The 17813-nt window shown below is 43.2% G+C and overlaps 1 protein-coding gene and 1 long non-coding RNA gene across 2 annotated transcripts in view; one reads left to right on the top strand and one right to left on the bottom strand.

Annotated features, from left to right (window-relative positions):
- LOC135364465 (uncharacterized) overlaps positions 1-17813 on the top strand; it is a 48597-nt gene that overhangs the window by 8500 nt on the left and 22284 nt on the right. The window contains exon 2 of the long non-coding RNA XR_010411614.1: positions 9254-9336. This is a non-coding gene — a long non-coding RNA (uncharacterized LOC135364465). The remainder of the gene's footprint in view (positions 1-9253; positions 9337-17813) is intronic.
- Positions 1-17813, bottom strand: part of LPCAT3 (lysophosphatidylcholine acyltransferase 3) — a 46609-nt gene that overhangs the window by 27798 nt on the left and 998 nt on the right. The gene's annotated exons all lie outside the window — the stretch shown is intronic.

Genomic DNA, 17813 nt, shown 5'->3' with positions numbered 1-17813 from the left:
CGCTTTTCTGCTGAGACAGTTGTTGCTCTTCTTTTCTTCGATCTCCTGTTGAGTTTGTAGGTGTTCAGAATGGTTTGATCCCTATCCAGCTGAATTCCTGAGAGGAGACGAAATCCAGGTCTCCTACTCCTCCGCCATCTTGCTCCGCCCCCCTCTGTTTGTAGTAATTAATTTTTATCAAATACTTTCACACAATAATTTTATCATAATTACTTCTACTTTGAAGATCTGCCACTCAATTCTTTTTCCACCAAAGTGGAAATTCCTTGTGCTAAACAACTATGCAGAGAAAAGGAAGACATAGAAAAAGGAAGGACATTGCTTGACACTGTCTATTCAATTGAATGGTAACTGATTAGGCATGTATGCTGAGTTACTGATCACTCTGTAGCACTCTATAGAGTGCTTGTAGATTGTGGACATTTAGGTGAAGATGAAGCGCTCACCTTTGGAATTTGTTCAGAACTGATCCTTTGTTTCTCTTCACCAGAGTAAGCTTGTTGACCGTAAGGGCAAGTTGCCAACACACCTTCCACCCTCTGACAGACAATCCTGTATAGCTTGGGCTGTCATATGCTGAATGGTTATTCACGGGATATACGGATTCTTAGAATCTGAAGAAATCTTAGAAATCGCTGACTCCAAAACCTCATTAGATAAGAAACGGAGGCCCAAAGGGGATGGCCGGCATGCTCAAGGTTAACAGAGAACAGCTCAAATTAGAATCCACATCACTTGATTTCCATTCTGATATTTTTGCCACATGCCTTGGCACTTGGCAGTGACCTGCAAGTGAATCACTAATAACTAGCTGCATGCTTTTAAAGCTACAATCTATATTCAAGCATCTGTTTGCAGGCACATGCACCCTCATGTTTATGTTTGCTTATCTTCCTATCTAAAAACAATTAAAAACTACATTTTCTTCCCAATGATTTATTTATTTATTTGAGAGACAGACAGAGAGCGAGCAGGGGGAAGGGCAGAGGGAGAGGAAGACAAGTAGATTCCCCACTGAGCAGGGAGCCCAATGTGGGGCTCAATTCCAGGACCCCGAGATCATGACCCGAGCCGAAATCAAGAGCTGGACACTCAACCGACTGAACCACCCAGTTGCCCCCAAAACTACATTTTAATGTTAAATGTAGACGCTCTCCTGTACTGGCCTTGTTAATCTAATTCTTGGGGACTCCCTGTCCCTGTCCTCATGCAATGCAGTAAGAATACAGCAGTTCCTTTCTGAAAGTTTCCTCCTGCTGAGTACCTCAAACATTTTGACAACTCTGATACAGGATTCAAGAAAACTGGGACAAGTGATCAAAATGTCCTGGGGATAAAAGAATAGAGGGGACATTTCAAAGGTAAACTAGTGGATGGCTCTTAGTTGTGAGAAAGAAAGAAAAAGGGTTTGCTATGAAGGTTAAGAAATATTAGTTTTTTAGTCAATTAACTCAACCAAACTACCTAAACCCGAGCTGCCCCCAAGTCCTACCAAAAGTAATTCTTCAATTGCTCCATTTAAGCCAAGTGCTCTTAGTAATAAGCCAGGCCATCTTTTTTTTTTTTAATTTTTTAAAAGATTTTATTTATTTATTTTGACAGAGAGAGACACAGCGAGAGAGGGAACACAAGCAGGGGGACTGGGAGAGGGAGAAGCAGGCTTCCCGTGGAGCAGGGAGCCCAATGTGGGGCTCAATCCCAGGACCCTGGGATCATGACCTGAGCCGAAGGCAGACGCTTAACGACTGAGCCACCCAGGCGCCCCAAGCCAGGCCATCTTAAGCTTAGTGCTGCTGGCTCATGGACACACATGTTGGCTAACTGGTAAAACCTGCTACAGAAGCTGCAAAGTTATGATACAACACACAACTGACTTTGATGTCACCAATGCTGTTTTATGTCATGCCACAGGGAGTTAGCCACGCCAAGGTTCTTGCTAGCTTCTCAGTCCCGGAGTTAGCCATCGATCATGGCGAGGTCTCCTGAGCATTTCAAGTCTGACTAGATGGCAGCAGGGACATCAAGCACATGATCCACATGTCTGAACACCTGGTTATAGTATTTTTCTATACTACTAGTTTGTTCGAATGGTCATGTAGTTATTTTGTTACTTTAGAGAACGGTTTTTTCCTAAATCTTAGGAAGCTTATTCTACAAATACTCATAGACTGAAGGAATGTTAAAGCTCAAAGAGGCTGTTGATTGGCATCTCCCTTTTAGTGGAATAGGGACAACAGCTGTTCAAGGCTGACTTTGAGCTGCTTTAAGACACCAAAATGCCTTAACGAGCAAAGATAAAATGACCCCCCCCCGTTGCCCATATTCAGTGCATTTTTATCACATTTTAATTCTTTGTAAATTACTAAACCACATGGTGGCAACTTCCTGCCTGATTATCTGACCAACTAGAATATCCCTGGACTCAGGAATCAAGAGTCATTTAGTTCAGAAATTCAGGTCTGCAGCTGGGGCGAATAGATCCTTTGTATCTCAATGTCTTCATCTGTGAAATAGGGAAAGTGCCAGCCATATCTGCAGGCTGTTCTACAGATTAAAAGCGAAAATATCTGTAAAAGTGTCATACATGGACGTCCTTGGGGCTATTTTAAAAATATTTACATATGAGGGGTGCCTGGGTGGCTCAGTTGTTAAACCTCTGCCTTCGGCTCAGGTCATGATCTTGGGGTCCTGGGATCGAGCCCCTCATCGGGCTCCCTGCTCGGCAGGAGGCCTGCTTCTCCCTCTCCCACTTCCCCTGCTTGTGTTCCCTCTCTCTGTCAAATAAATAAATAAAATCTTTTAAAAAAATGCTCTACTTGTAAAAAAAATACATATGAGCAAATATTTTTATATAAGCATATCTATGCCTAACAAACTCTGAGTCTTCTTTTAACTGGTTTGGCCACTGCCTACCTCATTATGATTAAACTAAATTAAACTGGGGCGCCTGGGTGGCTCAGTCGTTAAGCGTCTGCCTTCGGCTCAGGTCATGATTCCAGGGTCCTGGGATCAAGCCCTGCATCAGGCTCCCTGCTCAGCGGGAAGCCTGCTTCTCCCTCTCCCACTCCCCCTGCTTGTGTTCCCTCTTTTGCTATTGTCTCTGTCAAATAAATAAATAAAATCTTAAAAAAAAAAGTAAATTAAACCTATAGCAAGTTTCAAAACTAAAGGTCTGTGAATTGCACCTTATACTCCTAGGAAGCAGCCCATTGGCCATGAAGCTAATAAAGCTTCAGTTTCAAGGCCCTTCCTTTGCAGAGGCCCCATTTTAAGGCCCTGGGGGCGGGGGGTGGGGCAGTGGTAGAGGTGGGAGCTAACAACCTGTTCCCATGGTCATATGTATTTATGAAACTTATAAGCCATTTTTGTATCCTTTTTCTGAAAAAAGGTCCCCAAGATTATATAAGCTTCAGGTCCCAAATCCAAGATTTGGATCTTGGATTAAAAAACACAAACACAAACAAAAAACAACCGCCACAACAAAACCAGGCATAGGTCAGAAAATTCCTCTACTCCCAGAATCCCATGGGTACAGGGCTTCATCCAAGGTCTTCCAAGTGACAGGCATATTCCCCAATAAGTTCCAGTGGGGGTGAGGCGTTTGGCAGCAGTGGGACCCTGGCTGTCATTGGCTACACAGGCCTGAGGAGGGGTGAGGCTGAGAAGGCTCTGACAGGACTGTGACTGGTAGGCAGGGAGAGCCAGCTGGGACGTGGGATGCAAGGGTGGTATGTGGGAAGCCAATTTTGAAGAGAAGGGGCACTGAGCCTGTCAGTGTGGACCTGGAGATACACTGTCATCCCTAGGTGAGCGTGTGGAGTAAGGGAGTGCTACAACCCCTCCTCCTCGTTCATTAACAGTCCGACATACCGTGGCTGAAAGGTGGTGTACAAGAGACTACAGGAGGCAAGGGAATACAGCCAGAGTTGGTAGGGGCGGGGAGGGGCTGACCCTGCGGTGGGAGGGGGGCATGAAGTGCCCTGTAGTTCATACGCTAAAGCAGTGTATTTCAGACAGCAGGGGCATCTATTTAAGTCCAGGAGAGGAGAGGATTGTAGAAATCGTCCAGCATAGATGTTTATCACCTGGGAAAACAGGCCCTTTACAGGCACAGTGAGAAGCAGTGAGCTGGCCAGGGCCTCCACAGCGCACCCCCCCCTTTCCTGCTCTCTGATGGGTCTGCCCCTTCTCTTCCTTTCCTGTCCTGTTACTGTTTTCTCCTCTTCCTTCCCCTATACAGACCTGAAGTATCTTATCCCCCATTTTTAAAAAAAGATTTTAGTGGGCGCCTGGGTGGCTCAGTTGGTTAAGCGACTGCTTTCGGCTCAGGTTATGATCCTGGAGTCCCGGGATCGAGTCCCGCATCGGGCTCCCTGCTCAGCAGGGAGCCTGCTTCTCCCTCTGACCCTCACCCCTCTCATGTGCTCTCTCTCTCTCATTCTCTCTGTCTCAAATAAATAAATAAAATCTTTAAAAAATAAATAAATAAAGATTTTAGTTATTTGAGATGGAGAGAGCGAGGGAGAGTGAGAGAAAGCACACGATTGGGGGGAGGGGCAGAGGGAGAGGGAGAAGCAGACTCCCTGCAGAGCCGGGAGCCCAATGTGGGGCTCCATCCCAGGACCCTGAGATCATGACCTGGGCCGAAGGCAGACGCTTAATGACTGAGCCACCCGGGCGCCCTTTATCATCCATTTTTAATGCTTTCTGGATTTTACATGATATAGGTTCTCTCTCAAAAATGTCTATCTAGTGTGTGTAGTAACCTGGGTTTTTCCCCCCTTTTAATTTATGGCACTGGTCTTCAGTGGAGAAATGGCCCTTTGCTCCTGTTGTGACCTGATCTGGCCTAGGGCTGCCCAAGGGTTGCCCTGTCCCACTGCCAAGCGCTAATTAGCTGCTCTTTCTCCAACGCTCCCAAATACTTGTCATGAGAATTTCTCTCTTGTGTTTAGAGTTGCCAAATCTAATCTTTGTAAATACAAACAAGGTAGGTGAGACTTTTCTCAGCAGGCATTTCAGCAAATGAAACAATAAACGCTTTCTTAGACTGAGATTCTAACAGGAGGAAAGGTAACAGCATTACACCCTGTAATTGTCCTCATGAATCTGAATAGGTGTAATTGTTGGGTTCGCTCTCTACCTGAGATCATACACAGTCCCTCTTTAGTCTTTTTTTAAGTGTAGAATTCAGTGAATTTTGGTCTATTCACAATGTTGTGCAAGCATCTCCAGCGCCTAATGCCAGAACATTTCCATTACCCGGACAAGAAACCCCACCCCTCCTAGCAGTCCCTCCCAATTCAACCCTCCTCTCATCCCCTGGCAACCACCAATCTACCTTCTGTCTTTAAGAATTTGCATATTCTGGGGGCGCCTGGGTGGCTCAGTCATTAAGTGTCTGCCTTTGGCTCAGGTCATGATCCCAGGGTCCTGGGATGGAGCCCCACATCGGGCTCCTTGCTCAGCGGGGAGCCTGCTTCTCCCTCTGCCTGCCGCTCCCCCTGCTTGTGCTCTCTCTGTCTCTCTCTCAATCTCTCTGACAAATAAATAAAATCTTAAAAAAAATTTTGCTTATTCTGGGCGTTGCATATAAATGGAATCATACCAAATGTGCCCATTTCTTAGCATAATATTAACAGAACAAAAAACATCAGTGTAATATCTTCAAGGTCCATCCACGCCATAGCAGGTGGCAGCACCTCATCCCTTTGGCTGTGGAATATTCCACTGTATGAATATAACATTTTGTTTATTCATTCATCCGTTGGAGGACAGAACAGTTGTTTCCACTTTTTGGCCTTTTTAATAATGCTATGAACATTTGTGTGAACGTATGCTTTCAATTCTCCTGAGTATATAACTAGGGGTGGCATTGCTAGGTCATACTGTTTAACTTTGAGAAACTGCTCAATTGTTTCCACGGCGGCTGCAGTGTTTTCCATTCCCATGAGCAATGCACGAGGGTTCCAACTTCTCCACAGCCTCACCAACACTTGCTTATTCCATTTTTTTTTTTAAATTATAGCCATACCAGCGGGTGTGAAGTGGTATGTCACTGTGATTTTAATTTGCATTTCCTTAATGACTAATGAGTTAAGCATTTTTCTATGTGCTTATTGGCCATCTGTATGTCTTGCTTAGACAAATGTCTATTCATATCCTTTGCCCCTTTTTTAATTGAGTTATTTTACTTTTTATTATTGAGTTATAAGAGTTCTTGATATATTCTGGATACTAGATCCTCATCAGATACATGGTTTACAAGTATTTTTTTATTTGGTGGGTTATCTTTTCATTTTCTTGGTAGTATCCTTTGATGTACAAAAGTTGGAAATGATCTACTTCTTTCTATATCAGCATCTCAGTATCACTTGAATATCTGGGAAGAATTTCAAAACATTTTAAAATTGTATATTTTATTTTTTATTTTTTTTAAGTAGGCTCCACACCCAGCATGGAGCCCAGTGCAGGGCCTGAACTTAAAACCCTGAGATCAAGACCTGAGCTGAGATCAAGAGTCAGATGCTTAACCCACTAAGCCACCCAGGTGCCCCTAAAAATTATATATTTTAGAACAAAAAATACTTTATCGAACAAGAGGGTTAAGACTTAAAAAAACTGGGAGCTTTTGGTGATATGATGACCTGGGTTCCCATAATTATGTTAGGTTATTAGTATAAATAATATAAATGCATGCCATCTAGTTCCTAGTTTTGCTTTTGTTTACTACTCTTTCATTTTTAAAAAATTATTATTTAAAAATAATCTCTACACCCAACACGGGGTTTGAACTCACAACCCCGAGATCAAGAACTGGATACTCTACTGAGCGATCCAGCCAGGCGCCCCTGTTTACTACTCTTTCAGAAGAACTGATGAAGAATTAAAAAGTGGAGTCAGATTATCCTTTGGCTAGAGAGAGAATAAGAATTTCTAGAAGCACTTACAGTTCAACGTTTTTTGTCAGGGCCCCAGTATATTTGTACTCGAACTATAATCAATCTTTCCCCCTTTTGACAGAGGTATATGCCATAGGAGACTTATGGGGCACCACTCTAGCTGGCCTGCCTGTTGGCTTACAAACAGAAGTTTTGTATTTATGGACAGTGATCCAGAGTGATGTCCAAGTCCCTCTAAGTTTAGAATTGCTATCATAGCAGAAATTGGAAACTTCATGAGCTAGAAGGCATTTACCATGTCTACGTGGATGTCACTTCTCATTACAGCATACACAAATCCAGTGATCAGAACTTTAACCTCCTGGGACCTCATATCCTCTTCAGATTTGCACACGACATGTGCACATGAATCCGTTATTTTTCTTTTATAGTGAACTGCCTGCAAAATTACTATCTCACCATTTATAATTTTATTTATTTTTATTTTTTTAAAGATTTTATTTATTTGACAGTGAGACAGTGAGAGAGGGAACACAAGCAGGGGGAGTGGGAGAGGGAGAAGCAGGCTTCCCGCTGAGCAGGGAGCCCAATGCGGGGCTCGATCCCAGGACCCTGGAATCATGACCTGAGCCGAAGGCAGACGCTTAACGACTGAGCCACCCAGGCGCCCCTATAATTTTATGTAGCGGAATGACCACGTAGGCTTTTCTTATGAAAATGCCATAGCAACATGAATACTTGGTACTGAAAGGCATCTTTAATTGACAAAAGCTTTTTATTTTTGATTTAAACTTAGCCTATGCTTAGAGTGGGGCATTTATTTTTTATTTTATTTTATTTTTTTTAAAGATTTTATTTATTTATTTGACAGAGAAAGACACAGCGAGAGAGGGAACACAAACGGGGAGTGGGAGAGGGAGAAGCAGACTCCCCGCCGAGCAGGGAGCCCGATGCGGGACTCGATCCCGGGACTCCAGGATCATGACCTGAGCCGAAGGCAGTCGTTTAACCAACTGAGCCACCCAGGCACCAGAGTGGGGCATTTAAATAGTCAACTTGATGACTTCATGTGAGCCAAGAACAAAACGTGGGTCTGATCATTTTTGGCCTGATATTCTACCTGCTTTCTGACCAGTGTCCTTATAGTTAGAAAGCAATGGCATTTCTATCAGAAGCTTCTATCACTAACAACTTTGGTACATATGGTGCGTAGATAGAATACTTCATTCAAGGTGTCCGGAATTTAATGAATCTCACTTTTTCTTCAAAGCCAGTGCTTGAATAGAGAGGAACTTGGATTTAAAAACCAGTCCATTTTAAGCCCAAAGGCAATTCTTATCCAGAAATTACTTATCCTTATTTTTAGTGTCTTACTTGCTACCTCCCTTTCTCATTTTGAAAACAGGGAGAAATAAAGATGCATACAACATCTTTTGGGCTGCATGAATCATGGACAGGCTTTGAAGGTCTCTAGGGAACCACAGCTGCTTCACCACGAGAACTCCAGGCAGGTCCTAAATCTCCTGGCCCTGGATTTCAGCAATTGCTGAAAAAATGTCAACACACACACACCACCCCCCACCTTAAAAACTCTATGCTTGAGAAGGGCAGTTTGCTTAGAACAGCTTTCCCTGGCAGCTGCAACTAGGACACCTCATTTTTGTTAAAGCTACAATATAAATACAGTTTATTAACTGTATTCAGAAATGTGAGTCAATCGATGAAGAGAAGGCTGGAGTGCTCCAGGTGGCTGACACAAGACAGAAATGGAAAAATGGAACTAGGAGTCCAACCACCTTATGGAAAAAATTCCTCCATATTTAACCTTCTCATCAAAAGTGTGAAACAGACGGTGCAGGTAAGGATATGAGTTAGACATCAGAGATGACAATGATATCATTGTTATAATAATATTAATAGTAAGAGTAAGAATAATAATATTTGAAGAACAACAAGTGATGTTAGCAAATGGCATTTCTAACAAGTTCCTAGGACGCAAGCCAGGACATGCTACGAGGTGCCCATGCTACTGGTCCCAAGACCACAGTTGGAAAGGGAGGAGAGGAATATTTCTTGAGGGAAGGAAGGCAACAATTATTTAAAACTCCTTTAGGGGGCGCCTGGGTGGCTCAGTCCATTAAACATCTGCCTTTGGCTCAGGTCACGATCCCGGAATCCTGGGATCAAGTCCCTCGTGGGGCTCCACACTTGGTGTGGAGCCTGCTTCTCCCTCTCCCTCTGCTTGTGTACGCTCTCTCTCTCTGTCAAATAAGAAATAAAAATCTTAAAAAACAAGACAAAACTACTTTGGGTAGGATTGGTCAAATGTTTACACATTTTATCTCATTCAGTCCTCACAGGCTCCTATTGAGCTTCCCAGTTTGCTCCCCCAACTTTTCCAGAGCAGAGGAGAACAAACACATCCAAACCACAGGTATGTCAGAGTGGTTCTCTAGAAGTAAGGCATTTCTTTGACGACTACATTATTTTTAAAAATTCGTGTAAATTTTGCACTGTTTCCAAATATTGCTGCTTGTTACGAATTAAATCCAATTTAAATAACTATTAGATAAACTGCTTAACGCTTAACCTCAATCCTTTAGCAAAACTGCCCTTTGGGAACACGAGGAAATGGATGGTTGAAGTTTAATAATTAGTCAATGGTGATGCAACTAGTACATATTTAATCCAAACACAATTTGTACCTGGACCAGCAGGTGTCTGAAGACAATGCACATCCTATTATCTTACTCCGTCATTTCACCCCCACCTACCTGAAAGGTCTGACAGGTTTTTCTCTATTACTCCTTTCTGGATCCTCTATTGTTCTAATCAAACTGGACCACTTGCTGTTCCTCAGCTTCTTCTCACTTTTCCTGATCTCCACATATATGTTCATTACTCTTTGTAGCTGGAAAGATTCCTCTCTTATCTCTACCTTACTAAAATCTTCTATAACCTTTAAGGTCCATCTGAAATACCATTTCCTTTTTTTTTTTTTGTTAAAGATTTTATTTATTTATTTGAGAGAGAGAGAATGAGAGACAGAGAGCATGAGAGGGAGGAGGGTCAGAGGGAGAAGCAGACTCCCTGCCGAGCAGGGAGCCCGATGCGGAACTCGATCCCGGGACTCCAGGATCATGACCTGAGCCGAAGGCAGATGTCCCCAGGCGTCCCAAAGGTGTTTAATTTTTATTATTATTATTATTTTTTTAAGATTTTATTTATTTGCGAGAGAGAGAATGAGAGACAGAGAGCATGAGAGGGGGGAGGGTCAGAGGGAGAAGCAGGCTTTCCGCCAAGCAGGGAGCCCGATGCGGGACTCGATCCCGGGACTCCAGGATCATGACCTGAGCCGAAGGCAGACGCTTAACCGACTGAGCCACCCAGGCGTCCCAAAGGTGTTTAATTTTTATTATTATTATTATTTTTTTAAGATTTTATTTATTTGCGAGAGAGAGAATGAGAGACAGAGAGCATGAGAGGGGGGAGGGTCAGAGGGAGAAGCAGACTCCCCGCTGAGCAGGGAGCCTGATGCGGGACTCGATCCCGGGACTCCAGGATCATGACCTGGGCCGAAGGCAGTCGCTTAACCAACTGAGCCACCCAGGCGCCCTACCATTTCCTTTTTGAAGACCAATCCCGTTTTTGAAAGGCTGCTGCACCAAACACATCCAGTGAGTTCTGATGGCTGCCCATACAGATTTAATGTCAGTGGGTATGTAATTAGTTGTGCTGCATTAGCTTGTGCATATAATTTAATGGGCCCAAATTTCCACATGCCTATAAATAAATGCTTCTATAACATTAAAGTTATACTGGCATTCAAAACATGAAGTTTTGGGGCCCCTGCGTGGCTCAGCTGGTTAAGCACCTGCCTTCAGCTCAGGTCATGATCCCGGGGTCCTGGGATCCAGCCCCACATCCAGGCTCTCTGCTCAGCAGGGAGTCAGCTTCTCCCTCTCCCTCTGCCCCTCCCCCCTGCTCATGTTCTCTCTCTCTCTCTCAAATGAATGAATAAAAAAATCTTTAAAAAACAAACAAACAAAAAAACCAAACCAAAACATGAAGTTTTGTGCAAAGTAAGATATTGGAGTGCAGATAAAAAGGAGATGAAAAAATTCATTTAAAAGAAATCGCCAGGGGTGCCTGGGTGGCTCAGTCGGTTAAGCGTCGGACTCTTGATTTCAGATGCTGCACTGGGCGTGGAGCCTGCTCGAGATTCTCTCTCCCTCTGCCCCACTCTCCTCCCTCTCTTAAAGAAAAAAAAATCTTCAAACAGAAAGATTTAGATTATGTTAAATCTGTGGCTATGGATTAGAATAAAGTCTCAAAATGTAGAATCTACTTAGACTTCTAGAACTGGAAGAAGGCCTGAAAGTTATCTAAGACAACCCCTTATTTTCTAGTAGTAGACTTTCTGGACCCTGTTTTGTATCATGGTCAGAAGTTGCATTTGTTTAGTTAATGCCGTTTAATATCCATCTAGCTTGGCTTTGGTCTCTTTATATCGTAATTTCAGTGCTACCTGAAGAAAGCTTTTTGCACTGAATAACAAATTTAGTTCTGAAGGGCCAGACCTGACTTTGGTCCAAAGGGAACTGAACTGCAGGACCTACTTTGATTTTAAAAGTTGTTAACCTTAGTGATGCTAACCTGAACCTCTGAGAAATGAATCCTTACCCCCACAAGTGCAATTTTTTTTTTAAAGATTTATTTGAGAGAGAGAGAGAGAGAGAGGAGGGGCAGAAGGAGAGAGAGAGAATCCTGAAGCAGACTCCCTGGTGAATGGGGAGCCCAACATGGGGCTCAATTTCACAACCCTGAGATGAAATAAAGAATCAGCCGCTTAACTGACTGAGCCACCCAGGCACCAACCAAGTGCAATTTCTCATCAGTCTAACGCCCAAGCCACAGTCACTGCCAACACTAGAGGAGAACACTCCTACTAAGCAGGTGGCCATCTAGTCCATTTGGCCAGCTCCAGCTTTGGACGCTGAGAGGTATTTCATATGCTGACTTCATCTTGGTTTACCCACATAAGTGAAGAGAAGAGGACACCAAGGGCATTTATCTTTTCCACCCCCACACTCTCTTCGCAATCCCATTGTGATAAAGAGCAGGGACTTTAGAGTTGGGTAGAAACAGGTTTGACCTTAGACAAGTTACTTAACCTTTGAAGACCCGTTTCCTATCTGCACAAGGGTGAGGATAACAGTACTTTAATTATCTCATGGGTAACTTGGCAGGTGTAGGTGGGATATTGTTGAGCACTTCAGACAATGTCTGATGCACACCAAATCTTTCATAAATGTCAGCAATTGTTACTATCGACCAGGTGTGGCAAATGTTAACACACTCCGTCAACAAGAATTGGGTCCTCTTCTCTCTGTATAAGCTTTTCCATGGCATTTCATGCCCTCCCTGATTCAATTATGATACCAACACTGACTCCTAAACCTGTATCTGTAGTCCAACTTCTCTCCTGTCCTCAAGCTTGGGTTTTCACAATTCTTAAGACACCTGGCAGTGCCCTGGGAATCTAGAGCAAATCCCAAACAAGACCATTACCTGGCATGACACAGTATCTGACGCTCTTCTTGACTTCTCTGCATTTGTGAGATATCATTATCTTTCCAGTTACCCAGGCAGAAGGACCGAGTTGTTTTTGTTTTTGTTTTTTTTAAAACTGCTTCTTTATCCTCCATTTAATCAGTTGCCAAGTCATTCATTCACATGCTCACTTAGTCAACAAATACTTCTTGGGCCTTTTCCAGAAGCCAGGTACGGTGTTCAACTCTGGGAATAATGTGGTGGGCAAAACTGACATGGTTTCTGCTCTCATCCACAAATACGGAATTACCAATTGGAATATACAAGTGGGAGAAAATTTTAGTCGGTATGAAAAAGTGCAACCAGAGACATCATATAAAATGAGAATCAGGAAAGATCTCTCAGATCAGAGGAAGTGACAATCTGAACTGAGACCCGAAAGATGAAAGGAGTCTGTCAGGTGAATAATGAATGAAGAACATTCTAGGCAGCTGCATTAGCACGTACAAAGGCTCTGAGGTAGGAAAGCGCTTAATGCCTTTCTCTGAGGAACTGAAAGAAGGCCGTGTGGCTAAAAAGTTGTGAACTTGCTTGAGATGAGGCTGGAAGAGCAGGCAGGGGCTTACTAACCATGTACGGAAGACTTTGAAGGGTTCTGAGCAGGAGAGGCACAGGATCGGACCACTTTGCTTTGGGAGGGGCAAGAACAGAATTAGAGACCAGTTGGGAGGCTACTCGTGTGGTTCTGGTGACAAATGGCCAATAGCTGTGGTGATGGAGAAAAGGGGATGTCCTGGAGACACAATTTGGCCGTGGTATTGATAGGACTTGGGGACTGGGATGTGGGGAGAGACTGAAAGGGAGGTGGCAAGGCTGATTCTTAAGACTTCTGGCATGAGCAGCTGTGTAGATGCAAGTGTATAGAGAAGCTACCTTTCAAAAGATTCTGTGTTCCTAAAATACCTCACACGAGATCCCTATTTTCCCCTCTTGGTGCAACCACCTTGCCTCCAAGTCAATATACTATCTGGACCATTATTCTTTCTCATTGGTTTCTCTACTTCTTGTCTCTGTCTACTTCAAATCACCCCATGCTGTGTTATCTTCCTAATACAGCTCTGGTCACATTATTTCCCTTTCAAATACCTCTGATGGTTTCCTATCACCTACTTAATTAAGTATGAACCATTCGCCTTGGCTTCCCAGGCTCTATGACCTACCTTTCCAGTCTTTTTTTTTTTTTTTTGAGGGGGGGAGAGGCCGGGGGAGAGGCCGAGGGAGAGGGAGGGAGAATCCCAAGCAGGCTCCATGCCCAGCACAGAGCCCAAGTTGGGGCTCCATCCCGGAACCCCGAGATCACTACCCAAGCCAAAATCAAGAGTTGGATGCTCAACTGACTGGGCCACCCAGGTGCCCCTCCAGTGTGATTTCCACCTCTTCTCTATTTAAGTCCTGTTTTAGTCCAAGTGGACTACTTCCTGTTTCCTGACCATGTCACCACACATTCCTACTTCAATGCCTTTGCTCACACTATTCCCTTCGGTCTTACCATCTCAGTCGGCTGGAACCTTAATTCAGCTTTCAAAGTTCATTAAAGGTCCAATCTTTCAATCTCATAAAACTTTGTAATTCTCTTAGAGCACTTAGATTTCTGCCTTTTATTGTGATTATTAGAGTACTTATCTCCTGCCCATTCCCTACACCCTAACCGTAGGCAATACTTTGGAGTGCCTGGCTCGATTACTCACACTGCACCAGTGCCCTTGTCCTTGCAGGGTCAAGCGTAGGGTTTAACTCACGGTAAATGCTTTTTTTTGTTTTGTTTTGTTTTGTTATGTTATGTTAGTCACCATACATTACATCATTAGTTTTTGATGTAGTGTTCCATGATTCATTGTTTGCGTATAAAACCCAGTGCTCCATTCAGTACGTGCCCTCCTTAATACCCATTATCGGGCCCACTCATCCCCCAACCCCCCTCCCCTCCAAAACCCTCAGTTTGTTTCTCAGAGTCCTTAGTCTCTCATGGTTCGTCACAGCGCTCACCATAGCACATATCCTCCCCAGTGTCCATCACCCAGCCACCCTATCCCTCCCACCCCCCAGTAGGTACATTTTCTTGAATTTAGGAACAATTCGTGTTATTGATGAGGGAGCAGAAGGCTAGCTGAGGACAAAACTGACACCCCTCAAGCTCCCCCCTCCAACTATCTTAATGTTAATGCTTTGCTACAGGTAAAAACAACCTTAGCTTGATAATAGCAAGGCCTCCAGTATCTTGAGGGTCTTCTTTAGCATATCAAAGTCCTTTTGGACACCTCCCATTTTCCTTACCTCCCCCAATTCCCCAGTATATAATCGGCCACTCCTTACAACCCAGGTGCAGCAGCTCTTTCTGTCCATGGGTCCTGTCCCTGTGCTTTCATAAAATCACCTTTTTGCACAAAGATGTCTCAAGAATTCTTTCTTGGCTGTTGGCCCCGGTCCTCACCAACATTCCAAAACTACATCATTAAGTATCCTAAGGAGTGATGAGGCCCCAGGTGTTGAAAGGTAGGTTATTTTTTGGTAGAATTTGCCAGCACCATAGCAAAATTCACCCTCTACCAAATTCCCGGTGATCTTACAAAAGACAAACATACACATATCCCTTCAATGGAGTTTTCTGGCTGTTCAAAATAATCCAATGCAGCAGTCCTCATAAGCTTATCCTTTCCCTGAAGTACTGAATATTTAAAAATTACAGCCTCTAACTCAGGGTTTTTCAAACTACTTGTAACCCAATAGGTCATGAAACTAATTTAGTGGGTCATAAGCAATACTAAAAAACAAAACAGAAACCAGTTACACACACAGCTTATATAAGGATAAGTAATGTTCCCTGAAACTTTTGTTTCAAATACATATATACATATATATATATGTACTGGGTCATGATTAAAACATATTTCTCACCATGGGTCCCAGTCACAAAAGTTTGAAAGGTACCACATTAATGATCTACTGCCTACCCCAAGATGAGTACACAGAACCCAAGTAGGAAAAGTAATATGTTAAGAAAATGGCAATGAGACGATCTAATTAAAAGTTATTCACACTTGGGTGGGAGGATGGGTTAGCCTGGTGATGGGTATTAAAGAGGGCACATTCTGCATGGAGCACTGGGTGTTATGCACAAACAATGAATCATGGAACACTACATCAAAAACTAATGATGTAATGTATGGTGATCAACATAACAATAAAAAATTTTTTTAAAAAGTTATTCATACTTTAGGGGTGCCTGGGTGGCTCAGTCCATTAAGTGTCTGACTCTTGATTTTTAGCTCAGATCAGGATCTCAGGGGTTGTGAAATCAAGCCCTGCTCTGCACAGAGCATGGAGCCTGCTTAAGATTCTCTCTCCCTCTGCCCCTGCCCCTCTCCACCCCAATCACTCTCCCTCTCTAAAAAACAAAACCAAAAACTCTCTTAAAAAAAAAAAAAGGTATTCACACTTTAAAACGTCAATGTCTGATACATCTAACTCTTCCCTTGGGGTGTCTGCATTAAAGTGCCTTTAACCCAGATTAATCGTGAATTAGTAGAAACTGGGTCAGAATCATTTTGGACTACAGGCCTTCTTGGTACATGTAAAAAGGATTTCCTCCAGTATCCCAACTCCCCAAGACAGCGCAGGTTCTGGAACCAGGAACTCCGTTGCTGAAAGGCTACCGGTCTCTAGGTTACAATACACAGAAATGGTAATACCTTTGTAAGGAGAACATTTACAACCAGAATGCACTCTTTCTTCCATGCACGTGTCAAGCTTATCAGTTTATGTTTGCATGTATATATTTAATCCATACCTAGAAAATACAATCCTATGTATCCACGAGGAAGAGCTATGCTTGATATGAGGCAACATGAAGCCCCAAGCCGATCCAAACACGAGAAATACTGAGTTACTGAAGGCAACAACACATGGGAGATAGGAAGGGGGGGATCTGGGAAATGGTAGAATGGCAAGGGGGTTCAGGAGTGCGGTAGGTGTATTACACCAAGTGTTTATCACTTGATGACTGATGGTAATGGGAGGAGAGTAGAGGGTAAGGATATGGAGAAAACAATTTCCCAGTCAGTTGTATGCCCCATGAAGCAGAGCAGTAGCTCACCAGGAGTGCACAGGCAGTATTCGATTACGTCAGCACAAAAAGGACGAATTCCAAGTCCTAATTCCAGCCCTAGCTCCATTTAACAGGTTGCCCCTAATAATTTGTTGCTACTTGTGTTACGTTCTCAATTTATAGTTGAGAAATCAACAGTGAGCTTCCAAACGAATGAATGTAAACACTCTTAATTGCCAATTACAACCCCAACAAATAACTGGGTGAGAACAAAGGCTCAAGGAGTAGACGTTCAAAGCTGCTGTGGTGTGAAGAACCCTAGATTGGGGGTTTTGATAAATCTGGGTTAGATCTGAGAGATACTGAGGTGCCCTTCACCTCAAAAATTTTACAATTCTACAAGGGAGCGGAAGGTGACCTTTAGTTGGAAGAAAGGAAGATCAGCTTGGTTTTATATGTAAAAGGCAAGTAACAATTATATTAGCTGCTAGGATTATTTAAATATAAATTAATGCCTCTCACATTATCTAGATCTAGTTAACACCCTTCGGTGATATTATATGAGCGAACACCCTTCGGTGATATTATATGTCAACGTCTCTACTGACTACTGGATACATTCCAAACTTCTTTCTGGCATTTGAGGCATTCTACATCTGCCCAACTTTTATGCCAAATTTCTTATGACTCTGATCTCTAATCTGCTCTTGTCCCAGTCCTGTTTGCTTAATTCTTCCCCACTCCTACTCTCCTAAACTCCCATAACCTTCATAAAACCTTCCAACTACTCAAATATTTATGCATCAAATCTTGACCTTTGAATTCCTACAGGACTTTACAAGCTGTCCTATTAGGTAGGCATTACTGTCCTCATTTGATAGATAAGCAAACTGAGGTCCAGAGGGGTTAGGTGACTTGTCCCACAGTTTGCAAGCAGCAGCAGGGCTGGGTCTGACTTGCTGGACTTCCAAGTCCACACTTTTTTTTTTTTTTCTCATTGTGCCATGCTGCTTCCGTGTGTTAAAAAACCATGGAGGAAGGATGCAGGAAAAAAGCCTATAAAGCAGTTATAATACAGCCTGTTTTGACATAAAGTCAGACACATCACATCCTTTGAACCATATGGGTAATTAACTCTTGGAGTAGCATAGTTGTTTTTTTTTTTTTTTTTTATTTGACAGAGAGAGACACAGCGAGAGAGGGAACACCAGCAGGGGGAGTGGGAAAGGGAGAAGCAGGCTTCCCACTGAGCA

The sequence above is a fragment of the Mirounga angustirostris genome, unplaced genomic scaffold (assembly GCF_029215605.1).
Source record: "Mirounga angustirostris isolate CCGP_5_RB_7025 unplaced genomic scaffold, mMirAng1.0.hap1 SCAF_5, whole genome shotgun sequence".
Classification (NCBI taxonomy): Eukaryota; Metazoa; Chordata; class Mammalia; order Carnivora; family Phocidae; genus Mirounga; species Mirounga angustirostris.
This window is presented reverse-complemented; position numbering and strand designations above follow the sequence as displayed.